Genomic DNA, 15,893 nt, shown 5'->3' on the forward strand with positions numbered 1-15,893 from the left:
AATATAATACACGATCGAGAAACTCCAGCAGCCCTTTATGGTCCCAAGAGAACATTCTGGCCTCAGGATTAGTATTACCGTAGTGTTTACACCTTAGTCATAGAAGTTAGAGAAAATAACAGTATGATAGAGATATATATTTATAAGGAGAGTTGAAGTGGGACATGTAGATAGAGAAGAAGGAGAAATAGAAAGCCAGGAAAAGGAAAGCAGGTCGAAGATTACCAGATGGGCTTCTTGGTCCAGACCTCCGCTATGTTGGGTCCACAATGGGGGGTTGTTGACCAGTGTGAGGGCACGGGGCACGGAGGGGGGGATTAGGGCATGGGGACGGGGGGTGGAGATGGACTCAGGAGGTGAGAGGCAGGGAAACTTAGGGAATGGGGACTGTTGCGGGAAGGGATACTTAGAGAGTGGGATACAAGTAGGGTTGTGGGAATTAGAGGAAGGGGAAGTTGGAGGAAAGGGTACACAGAAGGAATGATGGGGTAGGGGAACTTAGAGGAATGGAAGTCAGGAGAGATGAGCACTTACAAGGAAAAATTAGAGGTGAGGGACTTAGAGGAAGGGGAAGATGAGGGTGAGGGACGTAGGGGTAAAGGGGAAATAGGAGGAAGGGACCTTAGGGGAAGGGAGAAATGTGGAACGGGGACTTAGAAGGGAAGGGGAGGGGGACTAAGGGGAAGGGAGAGATGGAGGAAGGGAACTTTGGAGAAAAGCGGGATGGGGAGAGGAGCTTAAATTAAGGGAAGTTAAGAGGAAGGGAGAGCTGGGGGAGGGGGGGTAATTAACATGGGGGAGACAGAAGGGAGAGGGAGTAACGGGAAAAGAGAGAGAGGCTTAGGGGTCGGGGGAGATGGGGTTTGGGGTATTTAGGAGGGATAGGGTGGGGTTGTGGGGATAAGGGAGGTGGGGCATTTAGGGAACTTTTCTCAAGCCAGGTAGGGAGGAGGGAGAGGTCAGGGGACTTATCTCCATCTCGAGCAAAATTCTTCTCGCCTTAGGTCCCTCATGCCTCGGATTTCTTTTGTTGGTCAAAGTCAAACAATAATCAGCATACAGGCAGCGGGGGGGGGGGGGAGGTTTAGGAAGTAGTCTGGTGTCTGGTCTGATCTGGTCTGGTCTGGGTCATCTACCATTTTTTTCTCTCTCTCTCATTTTAGCCTACCTGCTTCTCTTGATGGACCCATGTAGAGGTTGTTGACTATGCGCCGAGCTGAAAATGGCGCAGTTTGTTAGTGCCATTATTGTTCTTTTTTTTCACTATCGATAAAATAGCCTCGTCATGGGTTCTCTGTATTAAGCAAAACCCTATTACAGGGTAGATCAGGTCTGGATTCTGTTTTTGCTTGTTCATGTACGCCATTGTACGCTAACTCCAAAAACAGTCGGTGCACAGCGGATGTTAAATATTATGACACAGGGACTGAAGAATACCGGGAAATGCGGTTCTGTTCTTGTATGCGTAGGTAGCCCAGGTTGTAGCTGATTGTCATATCACTTACGGTACTGCCTGTAGCCTGTACCGTATAACATGTAAGGGAAAGTCGTACATGAAGTAGTACATACAGCCATTAACGGATGGTTAATTCCGCATAGTTGAATAATTACTGGTAGCATCGAACCCACAGTGCACCGATACTTTTTGGAGCTGGTGTGCATTTTCGCATTAATAAATGGATGGCAATGGATTTTTATAGTTACGTGACACATTTTTGTAGCTGGTTATCCCAATGAAGGTAAACGATTTTCTCCTTAATTTACCATCATTGGCATGGGAAGAAATCTGTTGGTTATGTATTAAAATCAAAGAACTTAAATCAGTTACTGGGCGTTTTTTATGGTTCGTAAATAGAGACTAAGCTTAATTATCTACATCAGTACTTAGAAATACCCGAGATTCAGTGCCATACTGTGTACCACAGGTTGCCAAGAAAATAAAATTTCCAGTGTGATACAGATACAGTGTAACAGTTAGTTGTAAACAAAGGTAGAATTAATAACTAAAAAGCGAGTCGTAGAGTTTATGGCGGCTGCAAGATGCGTGAGCTAATACAAGATGCTGTTGTGGTAGTACTGCAGTAGTTTAACAGGTATTGGCAGGTGCAATTTGGATTTCTTAACCAACAGATGGTAAATGAACAGAAGTACTGTTTAGATTAAGCAACTGATAGTAAATTGATATTCATGGATATCATAACTTCGTCGGGGTTCCATCAAGAAAGAGAATCCTAGGTGATAGATGTTATTATTATGTTGTTAGTTAATGCCTCTCTTTTTTCAGTATCAAAGTATGTTGTCAGTTAATGCCCCTCTGTTCTCATTGTCTACTATAGTTATAGATGACATATTCATTTGATAGATTATTTCGATCTTATAGCGGAACTTAAAGCAGATCATTTGGGCAGTTTGCCTTAAAACAAAGTTAATCACAGAAATAGCAATAATTTGTCTGCATGTCCAGTTATAGATTTGCATTGAAGAGGTGAACACTGTCTGACCACACAATGCCAACACCGGGGTCATAAGACTTGCCATGGATATCGAAAATTGTTGAAAAAGTATAATTCCCTTTTTTTTTTTTTTTATTATTTTTATTTTATCGTATCAGCAAAATGAGATCAGAATTTCCCTTCATGCATAATATACCTTCACAAGTACCGTATCCTTTAATATGCGTCATAGGGTGTAAACAGAACCTGAACTCAAAACTTTTATGTATGCAGATAATTAAGAGATTTAATACTTTATAAACGATGATTAGCAGGTATTTGCTTAAGGTTGTACATATGTTTAGTATATTTATTTTGTAGTTTGACTGTTTATTTTGATATCAAGATGAACAATAAATATATTTTTCTGAAACGCAAGCTCCCTCCCTTTCAGTGGCAAGTGAGGTCCCCGTTGACAATATGGGATCGAATAATCTCCAGTTGCCTTTTAGGCACTTGAACTGTGGATGCAAATGACCTTCAGCATAACTTGTATTTTAGACCACCACATCAACCGACCAGTAGAAAACCAGAGGCATTCCATAGCTTCCGTTATCCATTCCGGGTTCTCGTTGTGGCGGGTGACAGGTTAGAAAGTGGCAGCACCAACACATCTGCCCACAAATAAGGCACACTGCATACCTACAGATGTGGCTGACTCAATTAGTTCCTCTCCTTGTGTGTGTCTGTGGGGAAGACTTTGTTAGAGAGGATTGTCAGCGAGTTGGAGAAGTGTCAGGGTCGGGGTGTTCTTGAGTTTTGCTAAAGAGTCATTGCGGCGGAAAGTTTGCCATGGTTCTAGAGAGCACAGCTTCCTTTATGAGTCTGAGCCATGGAATAGGTCATATACTCGGGCCGGCCGTTCTACAATGACGCGGTGCTGTGTAAAGTTTGCCATGGATTCGGAGAGGAAGAGTATTTTGTTAATGAATTTGCGATAAATTCATTGTAACACACTTTTACCAGAGTCTGTAAGTTTTGGCAACGAACTGAAGAAGCAAAAAGATAACTTCGATGATGTCTTTGTATGTGATAATGCTTTTGGTACAACACAGTTTTATGTGGCTTCGGAGGGACCCTTGGAACTAGAAGGGATAAGTGGTGAATATTTCCGACCATTTAACGAGATGCTCCGTAAGCTAATTAGAAACTTCTGGTGATGATGATGATGATGATGATGATGATCGTAATAATAATAATAATAATAATAATAATAATAATAATAATAATAATAGTAGTAATGATACTAGTAATAATAATAATATTAATGATAAAAAACAATAATATTAATGGCATTTAATGGTATTCAAAGGGTTAATCTCTGGTATGGAGCCGATTTGGTGTGGCGGAAGCAGCTCGAGTGAGAGAGAGTGCATGCGGGTGTGTGTGTGTGTGTGTGTGTGTGTGTGTGTGTGTGTGTGTGTGTGTGTGTGTGTGTGTGTGTGTACATTCGCTAAGGGGTCAGGGACGCAAATAGGTTAATCGAGATGCGAGAATACAGCTTTGTCGTATATCATACAGCTTAGATGGTATGACACAGAGCTTAGACGTTGTGATAAAAGAGTTAGTACAGAAGAAAGCTTGTATGGTGTACCTACAGAAGAAAGCTTGTATGATGCACCTGTGTTGTAGAAAGCTTAATCTGTGTGATAGAAAACCTTGATCAGTGTTTCTTCTCAGTGGAAAAGTATTAATGTCTGAAAGCTTGCAGAAGCTTGTCCTGTCTGAAGAAAATTGAACAGAAGAGAGCCAAAAATCAAGAGTCATAATTTTGAGAGGTTTAGATGTACTGCATTTAGAAGACTGGAGGTCATAGCTGAGGGAAAGACAAACTGAGGAGTGCACTGTTGACAGAAGGAAAGAAGAAAAAAGTCTTAAGCCCCTCCAGCTTATCTCTCCATGGACTTAAGAATTAGTGTCTTGAATCCGAAGCAGACGATACTGAAGACACAAAAGAAGTGAGGGAGGCGACTGGATTTCTGTTGCCGATACTGCGTGAAGGACAGACTGGCAAAGCTGGCAGGAGTCGTGGTAGGAAAAAGCTTAATCAGTGCAGTAAGCTTTAACGGTGTGACAGGGAGTCTGTTGTCAGGCCTCGGGAGTGATTGAAGGCTTGCACAACACTCCGAGGATAGAGTACACACCGAGGGAGAGAGAGAGAAAGCTGATAGATAGCGCCAACTGTTTACCTTCGACGGGCGGACCTGATGGCATGTAGAGCTGAGAGAGAGAGAGAGAGAGAGAGAGAGAGAGAGAGAGAGAGAGAGAGAGAGAGAGAGAGATGTGACAGACTGTATGAGTGAGGAACTGGGTTGCGGGATGAAGCTGAGGTCATGTGATGTCTTAGTCTGTCTGTCTCTTAATATCTGTTAATTTGTCATTTTGGCTGTCTATAAATTTTTATATTTGTCTGTTAATTTGTATGTTTTAATCTGTTAGATTAGTTATTTATGTCTAATAATCTATATGGTGGTCTGTTAATGTGATTTAATTTGTCTTTCAATGTCTGCTTGTCTTAAATGTGGTAATATATGTCTCTTAATGTCTACTTCTTGTAATATACTATTCTGTCTGTTTATATCCGTGACTAATAAGCTGCTGTTACTGTTATTTTATCTCACAGAATATCATAGGAAATACGCCTTCACACTGAAGTGGTTATTCCCTCTCTGTTGCCCAACCCCCAACCCCACACTCCATATAGGGGGACAGCAGGTAAAACGCCTTAAATTCTGTAGCAGTTCATAATTACCTCCGCGCCACCCCGCACCGCCTGTCCCTCATGAACTCCTTCACCTCATTGTTTTTACTTCGTTCTCGGTCTTTCTATCCTAACTCTCTCATCAGATTAAACTTTATACGGGCTTACATTTTACATTTTTACATTTTATTTTCATGCATTCATTGTGTTCATAGTACCGTGATGAATCCCTAATATTGCGTAAATTTGGTACGGTACTCAGAACGGAATGTCTCAGCTTTGTGTCCCAAGCGAACCATGCAGAGGAATTCTGGTACATAATTGTTGGGGTTGGAATTCATTTTTCTTAAGCAGTACCAACGAACAAATCAACAGAGGGACAATAGACATAATTGAGAGAGAGAGAACGGTGAAAAAAGGACGACACCCATACCATCATCACCATCATCATCGTTAATAGCATCCTGTTTCCAATATCGTAAATGAATTGAGCAGGATTCAGAGACAAAAGCAGGGTAACATAAAAGTAAGAGGACCTATCACCAGAATGCCCAGTGAAATGGGCCACACAGCCATTCACCCTTCCCGCCTCCATAATATACTTCATATTCCTCTGTTAATTTTTCCCAATACCCTTCAGTATTTTTATAGCGATACAAATTACGTCGTATTAAACAGATAAGACTAACATACAGGACAACAGTAAGGTAGTTATGCAAAATGAAATATTGTGGATGAAATGTTACCAGTACAAAGTTTCCTGTTGCCAACAAGATCCTTATGCAGCTCTAGGGCCTGTATTCCTGTTGTCTAAGGAAGCTTCCTAGCACCTCTTCCTTAGCGATTTATTGAACTTATTTCACGTTAATATTCTCTTGTATGCCATTTCACTTTCTAATATTAAAGTAATGTAAGAGATTCGTAGACGAGAATAGTAACTAACCAACTAACCAGTTTAAGAAATTAATAGTAAAGAAAAAAAAAAACAGTAAGTCTACCACATTGACAGGATTACGACCGTAGTATAAATCACATCCCGACACACCTCACGTACCACCACTTTACAACACGAGGGACCACAAAATCCAAGAGCCTTAACGTAACAGAATCATTTACACGTCAGACCCGCACTTTAAGTCATGGTGGTGCGGCGATAGTGCTTGTAATCCTGCTTAGCGGCGTGAGATGGATGAAGCAGTAAGGGAACTTGCTGGCGGAGGAGAGTGGTGGTGGTAGACGCGTCATTGTCATGGTTTACTCCTTCAGTGTCGTAACGTATGAGTTTATTTTATTTTGCTGCCTCCGGATAATTACTTACAATCATCACCACCCTAACATTACTTCTTACTTAAGGATGGGGTTAGGTAAGCTCTAGAAAACAAGAAAAGCCAGGAAAGAAGGATAACCATCAACCAGCTTGCTCAGTGAAATGGGCCCACCTCGATTCACACACCACACCGTTCAGGCCCGCGGGATCCTTGATTCACTTCACAAACCTAACCAATCAAGCTCATATTTTTTGGTATCCTTCTTTACAGATGTGTTTCACATTAATTGCCAAGAAGTTAGCCCGGCGAATGTCGTTGTGTGTTTCTATGTATACATGATTCTTCCAACCAACGCTATCCCGTCTCAGTTCCCTAGCCTCATCAGTCTCTGTATCTTCCTTATTTACACACACATTTACCATATCCATCCACCTTCTTCGCCCACCACGCCTCCTCCCACACTTATTCACCCACACACCCAGTTTACATCCATTCTCTTCGTATGACCATACCGTCTAAGAAAACGGCCTTCAAGGCTGTTTTCAGTGAATTTTACAAACATATATTATGTAGCGGTAACTTAAGGAAGTTCCTTCGTGCTGATGGAAATAATGAAGGGCATATTTCGCTCTTCAGCATCGGAAGCATCTCCTGAGCTGAACACAATGGTTCGGCGGTACCAGAAATAAACTAAAACATACGTCATGAAGTGAAAGGATTAAGGAAAGGTGAGGTGTTTTGGTCAGATGGAATGGAATGGCTTGAAAACTTGCATACATAAATACAAAACTAGCTAGATAAATGGAGGTAGATAGACAGACACTGTTAGGGTGACAATGACAGCTTTTTGGGTGAACTCTGGGACTGCGCATCAAAAGTATTTAGAGAGTAACAGGTGATGTTATGGTGACAGTGAAAAACTGAAAACTTGGATGAAATGCGGGACTGTGCGTCGGTAGTGCATATGTATACTCTCCGGTTTTTATTTGGTCTGAAATTGCCATCTCTCAGTATTGAACAACGAACTGTAAGAAAAGATTGCATAACACTACGGTACCAGTATGGTGCTAGTCACGAAGGAGTGCTGTGGAAAAGATGTAGAGCCGTAGGATCTTCTTGTTCCATTGAGCTGCGGGAAATACGTTGCAAAAGGACGATAATCCCCTTCAAGTTGAGGTGGACGAATTACAGTTAGGTAACCACACCTGGATAGATGGTGGTAATGACATCCCTTCCCCACGGGTAATCCATGGTCCTGTTATCTGAGCAGTCCATGGATGCAGTGAAGTCACGTTAAAACACACACACACACACACACACACACAAAGAGAGAGAGAGAGAGAGAGAGAGAGAGAGAGAGAGAGAGAGAGAGAGAGAGAGAGTTTGCCTGTCTTTCTGGCACTGTGTGTAATTCGTATAATTTTATGTTTTTCGTGGTGTGTTGAAGCCAGCCGTGGCAAGCATATAAAAGTTGGGACTGAGAATATGTCGTTTCGTATTCGTATTCCAATATGATTGTACTCTGTCAATTATACCGTTGAAAAATTAAACAGATACACCTAAGCATACCCAGTAAACTTTGACTTGCATGCATTGCTCTCACTACAGACATCTCTTCCCGATTCGTATTCGGCCATCACGAGGAAGGGTACATTCTGACTATTACTCCCTCCGAGAACGTCCGGTCCTGTAGTGAGCCATATACGGTCTGATTGAGATACAAAGGAAAGTAAAAAGCTGACTTTAAACCTATGTGATCTGTATTATTATAAGTCCATATTGCGACCACTGCAGGACCCGACCCTATCCTCGGAGGAGGAGTGATAGGAAGTATTAACCCTTCCTCATGCTGACCAAGCAGGAATTGGAAAGGGGTTTCTATGGGAAGAGTGATTCACATGCAAGTGGAAGTGCTGTAATGGCAATGTTTGTGTGTGTTAGTCAATATATGCCTTCGGTAGAACTGAAAGGATGCAAACAAATTGAAGCATATAAATGGACGTACTGCTATCACCCACATTAACGTCTACCACGTTATGGGTTTGAATCCTAGACTTGGGGTATACACATTACTAGGGAAGTACGCCACCACAAAGCCACCGGAGCTCTTATGATAATAATAATAATAATAATAATAATATATACCACAATCTTAAGAGCCGTTTTTGATGAGTGATTCTATTTGCTGACAGGTGAATGGAAATGTTGTAATGATGTGGAGTGGTCTGCCTTCCCAATACTGCAACACAGCGGCCACCAGAATGCCAGCCGATTGGTGTGGCTGTTTGACCGGCTGAAGCGTAGACAAGTAAGGTGAGTTGACGTACTATACAAATGAATGGCAGGATTTGAGTCTGGTTATTTTAGTGATTTGTGAGTGTACGGGGAAATTCAGAATACACAATTTGGCCTTAAGTTATATGGCTGGTTAGTGAGTACGTGGTTAAATTAAGATTGATACAGCTATGGTAAAATCAGAACTAACGTGAATGGGCAGATAGCAAAGGTGTGGTTTATTGGGATTGACAAGAGGGTCAGTGGCTGCTGGAAATTTTAACCAGATTGGAAAACTGTTTGATATCCGGATAAGAAGTTGTTACCCTCTTCATTTTTTTTTTTTTAATTCGTACAACCACAAAACAATTTTTTTCGAAAATAGTTTGGAAGGGTTACAATGTATTAATCTCCAGAGTATGACTGACCTTTTCTAAAATTAAATAAAATCATCTGGAGATAGCAAGAATATACTAAAGTAATTTGTTATTGTAGTGAAGATATAGCGGAGGCAGGATGAGGAGGTATTGAGGGTGGGGTTGGTGTGGTTAGGGTTGATGATGGTTGAGGAAAGTGAAAAATGTGGGTGTCATTAAGTGGGTGGGTGATCCAACACTGATGAAACTAATATGTCACACTGCTTTTTCACTGAAATGGTATATTGTTTTGTTGCTGAAAACCACATGGGTTTGCTACAGAAATGCTAGTTTTATTTGTTACTGAATTACCAGTTTTCCTTGTCACCGAAACCCTAATGTTCATTTTTACTCAAGATTCACTTTGCTTATACCGCATCGCTTTGTTACTGAAAACCTACTTTTCGCTGTTATTGAAATGCCACATTGCGTTGTCACTAAGTGCCACTTTACATCACCAAAATGCTACTTTACTGTGACACTGAAATGCTACCATGCCGCTCCAGAAATACCGCTTTACTTTGCAGCTAAAATGGTACTGTCCTTTGTTGCCGAAATACAGTTTTGCTTTGTTACTCAAGTTACTCAGTTGCTATATACCGTAGTTACTGAAATGATGCTTTGTTTTGTCAGAGGATATCCTTCTTTGCCAATACTGTAATGCTGCTTTGCTGTTACTGAATAACTTCACTGGGATGACATCTTATCGTGGGTTACACTTGCTGTCACCAAACGATACTTTTCTTAGAAGTGGAGAGAGTTTTCGAGCTGGAGGAGGTTAGACATTGCTTTCATTAACCTCTTCACTAATATGGTGCTCTCTTACGCAGAATAACAACCTCTGGTCGCAGGAAGAATGGATTAATAATGACGACATCGGGAAAATAGGGTTAATAGAAACATGAAAGGAGACTGGTTATTAAGGACTATTTTCCTGTGTCACCATCGCCACCCACCCTCTCATCACCACCACCTCCCACCCTCTCATCACCACCACCTCCCACCCTCTCATCACCACCCCGAGTCATCAGTGAATAGAATATATTGACCCTCGGAACACAGGCATAATCACACACACACACACACATTAGCGTTCTCGCACCTGTAGTTCTCTCTCTCTCTCTCTCTCTCACACACACACACACACACACACACAGTGTGTGTGTGTGTGTGTGTGTATTTTAGTGTCCGTGAGTGCGTTCGTACCTGTGCGCGAACATGTAAGGAACAGGAATGTAATATTCTGACGGGTGTTGGATGTTAAGATCATGACCAGGATGAGGGAAACATTGAAACAAAAAACTGTAGTTCACGCACCAACATAATACAGCAGACCACATCACAACACCTTTACACCCCCATCACACCCTCACTTTACCACCATCACATCACTCCACCGCACCCTCACACCAGCACCACAAACTACACCACTACCACCACACCCTCACACCTCCACCACCACGCCCTCACACCTCCACCACCACGCCCTCACACCTCCACCACCACCACGCCCTCACACCACCACCGCACCCTCATACCACCACCACACCCTCACACCATCACCGTGCACCACACTACACCCCCACACCACCACCACACCTTCACACTTCCACCACATCAAATCACTACACCCTCTTATCAACACACCTCACACCACCACACAGCCACATCATCACGTTTTCACATCACCGCCACCACCAGCACCACCACCACCACCACCACCGCCGCCGCCGTCGCCGCCGCCGCCGCCGCCGCCGCCGCCGCCGCCGCCGCCGCCACCACCACCACTACCACCACCACCACCACATCACACCGCTTCCCACGCTAGCACTTTATAGCATCACATCACCACTCCCTTACATCACACCACATCACATTACTTCACATCATCACACATCACTCACCCCGTCACACAACATAGCACATTGACATACCATCTCCACACCTTACACAGCACCACCACTACGTCACACCACACTCCCATACCACCATCACCCTATACCATACTACAAAACCACTCCACGTTACCACATAACTATGCTAAGCCATCCCTAAAATCTTACACCACACTATACCACGTCACACAGTACCACACTACTAAACCCAAATGCAGTACCACACCACACCACACCATAACACCACCACACTACATCATCACTCCCTAATACATCACCACCACCACCACACCACACCATACCATGCCACTGAACACCAATACCACACCACACCATCACCATTCCTTATCGCTATTCACGCTACTACACCGGCATTTGAATACGCCCGCAGCTTCCCACATTAGATGCACTGGGACGGAGAAGTCAGCTGGAATTAGTTATGTATTATAAGGAAGTGGCAGGTGTCCCGTTAATCTGAATTTCCTCTGCTAAATTAAAACGGTGTGCAGAGAGAGAGAGAGAGAGAGAGATTAGATAGGACTTAATACAATCTCAGTTTTCCATTATTTATAGACGTTTTAAGGTACTGAATGAACAACGCCAATGATCGTTGTCTGTCTGAATGAAAGGGGAGCCAAACAGAACTAAAGAAGCGACACAAGACAGCTGATAGCCTGAGAAAGAAGGGCAGCAGTATTAGCGCTGTCAGCTGTCGTGTAGCTTAAGTTGATCAAGCTGTCACATTGCATGTGTGTGGCTGATTCAGATTCAGTTGATCCCTTCAGCAAGATAACATATATCGTTCATATTAACTTATTACGAGATTATTTTATTTAGTATACTGGGAGGATCTCTAACTGGAGGAGTTATTGAAGCCTATAATCTAGCTTGTGTCATGTTACGTCTCCTCAAAATCAAAATAAAATAAGTTTGGATATAGCTTGATTAGTTACGTATTATCAGGAAGTGGCGAGTTTCCCTTTCATCTAATTATCCACTAAATTAACACGTTTTGCCGAGAGAGACCGGGTTAAATATATTCATGGAGACATTTGGTGGACTTAGGAGGCTTCCGCACTTTGTCCACTGTAACATAGTCTAAAATTGTTCTCTCCTCATCTTGAGTACTGAGCTCTAACCTGCGATTAACTCTAGAACACAGCGTTGCTCAGGAAGATGTGCTGTGGAATGACTGTAGAGCCATGGCATTGTGTCATAGAACTACGGAAAATTAGCTGCAAAAGGACTTATTCTCTCTCTCTCTCTCTCTCTCTCTCACACACACACACACACACACACACACACACACACACACACACACACACACACACACACACACACACACACACACACACACACACACACACACACACACACACACACACACACACACACACACATCAACACAAAAACCCGACAGACAAAAAACATAAACACACACCACTCGTATTCGGCCCAAAACTAGCTTTCAGTCAGTTGCAACAATATATGTCGAGTTTCCTACGTTTGACGAAAGTGGACCTGGATCATATAGCTGTTTATGGTACAGGTAAATGAATAAAAAAAAAAAGTTCATAATAAAGCTGTTTAATGAGTGACGTGATAGCAGCATTAATTACGGTTATTGTAATAGGACGTACAACACAGTATACTGGAGCTCATCGTGTATTACTTTGAAATGTAAAGCAGAGCGGGAGTCTCGATCTTTCATTATACTTTTTGTTGACTGTACCCTAGCCCAGAAGATGAAGGTGACCTTCCAATAGAGGAGACTAGCACACACCTTTATGGCCGCAGGAAGTGTGTTTATAGAGTCTCCAGCTGACTCGGAGCCACGCTGAGATGACGCCGACACCCAACGCTTCAGTTATGGGCTACAGTATATGGAGGCGGGGAAATGCTGATATAAACGCGGATAAAACTGAGGACAAATAAATAGGAATCGGTAGTTACTTCTTTTCAGTAATGCTGTAGATAGAAAAAAAATAAGCTTCAGCAGGAGAATATTGACGCAAAAAAGACAAGAACAGTAATAGACGGAGAGGGATCTTAAGAAGGTTAGGCAGCCTGAGGGAAGAGAGATGCTGAACCTCGCTGAGCTGGTATTTAATAAAAGTTACCACTGTTTTTTCGTCATTCGACGAAAATTCATTAAAAATTATTCTTGGGAGGGAAATTAAACTTTTAGTTTGTTTTTAAAAGTAAAAAAAAAAAAAAAAATCATCCGTAAATCCTTAAATCAATTGCGATTGAAGAGTTGAGAAGAAGGGTGGGACTTGAATGTGCGAGAATTGGTGTTGTGATGAGGAGAGGTAGACTGAGATGATTTGGGGGTGTTGAGAGGATGAATGATGATAATTGGGCGCGGAAAGTGAGAAGTGTCGTGATCCACCCACTGGTTTTCTGTTAATAGTTGGAATGGTAAAGAAACAGAGACAGTGGCGGGTGAAATGTAACCTTATTTGCGAAGCAGTTGGAAATGAGACAAAGAGAAGAGAAGTAACCTGGAGACGGAGATAACCAGGGAAACAGGTACAGATGCACACAACTACATGTGGGTAGATAAAACAAACGTGAGGAGAACAGAATATTAGAAGCAAAAATATACACACAACCAGGCCTACATAAACAGAAAAGGACATGAAAAAGCTAGAGAGGTAGAAACAGAAATGCACTGACAAATACAGTACCTATTCACAGGCAGAAGTATGCACAGAGTCAAAAGTGAGATTACCAGAAAACAAGGTACTAACTACCAGCATATACAGTACATAGATGAAAACAGACATGAGAGACCCAGGGAAACAGAGGCAGAAATATGCAAGAAAATTTACAGACGCAGACATCGGAAACTAGATAAAGAAACAGGCAGGTAGAGATAGGTCTACATAGATATAGGTAGAAGTAGACCAAGACTGAAGGCTATGTTCCTCCCTTAGCGGGCTCCTCGCAGTGCCTGGTTTATAAACCATATGGGCGGCCCTGCTTCTTCCTAGGCGTAGGTTGCCATACTCAGTTTTTGTCGACAGAATTGGAGCGGAGACAGACAAGAAAAAAAATAAGTTGAGGAGAGTAAGTATGCAAAAAATACTGAAGCTAAGGTGTATTTTTTAGATAAAAAGGTAGACAAACAGCGAGACTAATGATCACTAGAGAGAGAGAGAGAGAGAGAGAGAGAGAGAGAGAGAGAGAGAGAATGTTATCCTAGCCCACAAAAAAAAAAAAAATCGTTGTGGCCACTTTATAATTTTTTTCTATTATTCTACTCCACTTTATGTGATGGCGATCCATTACCCACTGAGAAAATACTGGATCTCCATTGTAACCTTATTTTATGTAGTGCTGAATAAAAAAAAAAAAAAAGATCCTTCATAAATGAGTTTAAAATACATAAGTTTGCTTAAACAACACGTAATTTATGATCCATTCCAGGTGATCCGGCCTTTTTGTTTTACTAATAGGAAGATTTGCTTCAGTTATAGATAGTACTCAGTGGGGGTGAATGCTGTGCCTCGAAAACAGGCTGCTGTACTCATGTTCACAGTTACGCGGCGAGCAGAGACGTAGGAGGCTGCTGGGTGGGGGGCGCGGTAAAAGGGGTGAACTGTTGGGCATTTGTGTGTGTGTGTGTGTGTGTGTGTGTGTGTGTGTGTGTGTGTGTGTGTGTGTGTGTGTGTGTGTGTGTGTGTGTGTGTGTGTGTGTGTGTGTGTGTGTGTGTGTGTGTGTGTGTGTGTGTGTGTGTGCGTGCGCGCGCGCGCTTCCGTGCGTGCACGCGTGCGTGCCTGCATGCGTGTCTGCGTGTACACTTGGCTGTGCGTGCCTGCTTGTACACTTGGCCATTGCAATCTCGCATCTCTTATTGCTACAGACACCAGCCTTCCAGGCACACACACCACAAAGCCAGCCAGGAGACAGGGCGTGTGTGCTGGGCAATCCCCAGGCCCTGTTCTCTCCCCTTACTCTTTTTTTAATCAGCCCAGACTCCACTGACCGGGCTAATGTATGGCCCTGCCTGCACTATAGGTGCAGGGAATCTGTAAACGAACAAAAAGACTTCCAGCCATCACCACTAACATCACTGTCAAGTACAGCCAACCATTACCATCACCATCACCATCACTGCCTACGCGCAATGAGCCTTGCGGTGTTTCTTGCTCGATAAACTGCATATTTTCCCATCACCGTCAGCGTCCTTCCTACCCATTTGCATAGTTCCCTGCCATATGAAGATCTGTTTTTGTATTATATTTTTTCTGCTATGACATTATTTTAGGCAGCGTAGGAGAGTCCAGTAACAGAGAATACTAAAGTCTGTATCTAATACCTTCAATTCAAAAACTCTGTCTTAAAGTGTGTGAAATCGTCTGGAGGTAGCAAGAACAGTATATATATGCATCATCATATAGAAGGGGTTAAGGTGTCGCAATAGGATAGGACTTTACACAATCAATTTTCCTCTCAAATGGTCAGGATTCATTAGTCGGCCCCGTTAATTTTCTTTTGTAACGTCATCAACACCAGGATTTTATTTATTTTTTTCAGCTGAAAGATAATTTTATGCAAGTTAGGGGAGATCTCTTGTACTGAGGAGGTTGTTGGAGAATACGGTATATATGTAACTCCTGAGTTTGAAAAATTTCTGGAGAGCTGAATAAAATCGTCTGGCGGTAGGAAGACTAAACTATACAAGCCATCCGCGTAATATGAAACTGAACATGTGCTGACTACTTCTTTCGTTCTTACCATGGCTGTATTCGACAACTGCTTCCCATAATTCCCCTGCTTATCACTTAATCATATTAGGGTCCACATCATTGCCACCCTGAGGTTATTAACATTTTTTATT

This window comes from Coenobita brevimanus, chromosome 93 (assembly GCF_032717465.1).
Source record: "Coenobita brevimanus isolate Jiangsu-jjx chromosome 93, ASM3271746v2, whole genome shotgun sequence".
Classification (NCBI taxonomy): domain Eukaryota; kingdom Metazoa; phylum Arthropoda; class Malacostraca; order Decapoda; family Coenobitidae; genus Coenobita; species Coenobita brevimanus.